The sequence below is a fragment of the Carlito syrichta genome, unplaced genomic scaffold (genome assembly GCF_000164805.1).
Source record: "Carlito syrichta isolate Samal-C Ts95f unplaced genomic scaffold, Tarsius_syrichta-2.0.1 Scaffold288706, whole genome shotgun sequence".
In the NCBI taxonomy this organism is placed as follows: Eukaryota; Metazoa; Chordata; class Mammalia; order Primates; family Tarsiidae; genus Carlito; species Carlito syrichta.
In genome coordinates this window covers 344,738-348,695 of record NW_007232802.1, presented here as the reverse complement: position 1 = coordinate 348,695, position 3,958 = coordinate 344,738, and positions in this window count along the sequence as shown.

The window sequence follows — 3,958 nt, the reverse complement described above, 5'->3', positions numbered from 1 at the left end:
TAGACACGCTTTCTAAAAAAGCTTTTTGATTTTTCTATGAACTTAAAACAGCTTTAAATAATATAGTAAAGTTTTAAAAGAGAAAATAATTTGAAGCTAGTAGCCATATAAAGGATACAGGTAGTAGGAACTAAAGGATAAAGGTAGTAGGAATATGTGTAATGTATAAGTTCTTGATGATAGCAATATTTACAAGTATTAAACTATTTTTACATATATTAACTCATCCAATATAAAGAACATATTATTGTGATTGGACATGTGTATTAACCCTATTTTTAAAATGAAGAAATGAAGCATAAAAAAAGTATTTAACTTACCCAAGATCACAGGGCAACTAAGTGATAGTGATAGAACCACAGCAAAGTTTCTTGTATACCAATTTGGTAAAATTTCCTATGGCTATTAAAAGCTATTTCCAATGCCAGTCAATAATAAATATAAAAATTTAACTGAGCATAGGAATATCAGTGTTTTTAATTAGTAATATGTATAATGTCTTACATATAGTTGCTTGTTAAATTTCTTTATATACCATGCCCTTTTCTGAAAATGAATAAATAGGTAGATAACTACATTGATAACAAGATGAGATAAACTCGTAGACAGGTAGGCAAACAGGAAGACAGGAAAGCAGACAGACCAACACATAGATAGGATGATAGGTGGACAGACACATGTAAATCTATGTTTTAACATGTACTTTGCTTTCTCATTGAATATCAAATAGCTATGTCTTAAGCTAAAATTTTTCTAGTTCACTAAAGAGATGATGGAGGGGATCAATTTGTAAAAAGCACTCATAGCCCATAGAACTGGTCACAAAGGAATATTTTTCAGGTTTGTCAATTATATTTTGGTAAACAAATGAAATCATTATAGCCATACATACTGAGTCAAGGAAGAAGGCAAAATTTTTCTTCAGAATCATTAATAATTTGGAAAAATGTCACTAATTTGGGGGAATGAAACACAGAAATATAAAACTTTTAAAGTAATCCCATGATATATGTGTCATGATTAAGATTATTCTACTACCAAATTTTGTAAGTAAAAATATTTTTAAAATCACTGAAATGCCATTATATTTTATTCTAGAATATTTAGGTTTTAAAATGCAAGTTTTGAGAAGGTAAAAACACTATCATAGGACTAAAACATTCTTAAGATGAATACATAAACAATTATTTTAAAACAGCTTGATCACACATTTACTAGATATTATTTGTGTATTTTAAATCCATATTAATTACCAAGGTCTTTCATTCAAAAACTTAGAGCAAAACAAAATTAATCTTATGTCGATCTGGGGTTAAAGTTTTTCTTTTTTTTTCAATAAAAAATATAAATTACATTTGAGCATTTATAACATAAACAATGCAAAAATAATCTAATGAGAAGTCCTGAAAATGACAGAATGATATTCAGTCTTTTATAACAATGTTTTATTCCAAATTCCTACTTTTTTCCAAAGGGAAATTAGTGATTATCAACAACAATAAAGAAGCCTATGGAAGATGCTATTCTTCATCACATATAGCTGAAAATAGCAACTTTTTTTCTTTTAAAAACATTTTATTTTTACATTGTATCAGTGAAATGCTATGTGGTATTGGTTACTTTCAAATATATTTCTTAAGTGCTCTGATAATAAAGAATAAGCCAAATCATACCTCTAAACTTAATATTAAATATTATTTTTGTAGAATTACAATATTACTCCTAACCATACCTGTGACCCTGTGCCTAGTACAGTGCCATTACTTCTGTAAGAGGCTTTTCTTTTGATCTAGGTTTCATTATTTTACACACTCACTAATATACATAAGCATACCCCAGCTTATAATTTTTTTAACAAATGAGTAAAAAAATAATGAATGTATAAGAGCAACATGAAGACAGGAAGCAAAACCAATACATATGAATTGAAAGCTGCTCTGCAAAAACTTCTAAAGCATTTCAATATAGTTGTGAAAAGATACTCATGAAAAGCTCAACACAAGCATTTACAATATTTCTATGAATCTAATTAAGTCCCTACTTTTTCCCTTCACATCCTGAACAGTTTGGTCCTAGTTAGTAGGTATAGCATGGGAAGATAGGAGTCTGCACCAAAGGTGGGTGCTTTAGAGACATAATGGGATTTTAGAGCCAAGGTGAGGAAAATTTTACTACATAGGGGCAGTCTTGCATAGAATGTCAGAGCTTGACGGTGGTGAGAAGATTAGATTGACCACGCTCATAAAAGAACAGTCTGTCAAGTTGAGAAGAGATTGTACACAGAGGATTTTTCTGCATTTTTTGTTTCTTTTGCATAAATATGCACTTGCATTTTTCTAATGTAATCTTGTTCTCTAAAAACTGTAGTAGACTTGGGTTACAATCTGGGCATGGGGAATCAGAGCCCCAAAACAGTGAGAAGTACATCTATGTGGATTGCAGAGAATAAGAATGGACTGAAGACAAAAGACTTTTCATATGTCTTATTGTCACAAGTAGACAATAGTTTCTTGAGTGAAAAGACTGACACACTGCTTAATGTAGCACATACTAAGTACATAATATCAATAGTGTGAGACTTAATTTTCATCATCAGAAAAAAGAATTAAAAATATAAAAGGGGGAGCATACCTACAATGCACCAAGTACCATTAAGTTGAGATTAGTAATATTTGTGTAAACTAATTGATTTCAACAATAAAAGTTGATTTTAAAACTTGAGATATAAATGTATGTGCATGTATATGAATAGATAATACTCCCATAGTAGTGAGCATACTGACCACTCATATCTAGGCTTGACTTTTAAATACTATTCTCCATTAAAGGGACTGGGGTTCCTTGTGGGAAAGGACTCATTCCAGAGATAAGAAATAAAAATGCAAGATGCATCTAAAATATCTTGTACTAAGAGGCAAGGGAGAGCTCAAGAAATATTGGGTTATATTAAAAAGCCAAAAATATAGGCTTGAGTTGTTCCTCACTGGCCAAATTAAATAAATAAGTAATGGAAATAAAAATGATAATCCATTGGATAAAATTGAAAACCATGAGTTGTTAGAGATATAACTAAATATATAAATTGAAATTTTGATAAGGAATAATATATTTATGTAGTTGAAAACGATTTCCTTATTAAAAACTTATTAATTACAAAGCTGAAAAAAAATTTTTTAAATGGAGAAGACTGGCAGACAGCTCCTTAATCAACTGATCAACTGCCATCAATAATGGGAAAAATCAAAATTATGCACCACCTGATAGGATGAAATAAGAATATACCTTCACTCTGATAGCATATCAAAAGCTCGTAACCTGAAACCAAATACTAATCATGAGAAAACTAAACAATTTTAAATTGGGGTATTCTACAAGATATCTAGTTTTTCATCTTCCTAAACATTAAGGTCATGAAAGTCAAGGAAACACTAAATAATTGTTCTAAAATGAAGGAGACCAAAAGAAATTAAGACCAAAAAATGTGTAATAATGGACTATGACCTTTTGATATAAAGAAAACTACAAGGTACTTTGAAAAAATTTAATAGAATATGAAAATAAGAAATAATTAATTTCTAATTTTTAACTTTGATGTTTATATTACAGTAATATAGAAAACTCTTTCCCTTTTTTTGTAGGAGACAAACATTAAAGCATCTGGGATGTTGGGGAATAATGTTGACAATTTATATTAACATCTCTCAGTGAAAAAATTTATACTGTAATTCTAACTTTTGAGATTGTTTTAAGATAATACAAAATATAATGATATCATCAAAATATGTGATTTATAACTTCTAATTTAAGTTCATGTACATAGAAATCTGTAAAGAATATTGCCACCACCTTTTTAACAAGATAAAACTAGATAAACTGCAAATTAGTTACTTTTCTTGAACCTATGAGAATATTGAGGTCATGGGGCAAATAATTTATAGAAAATCTGGTGAAAGAAACT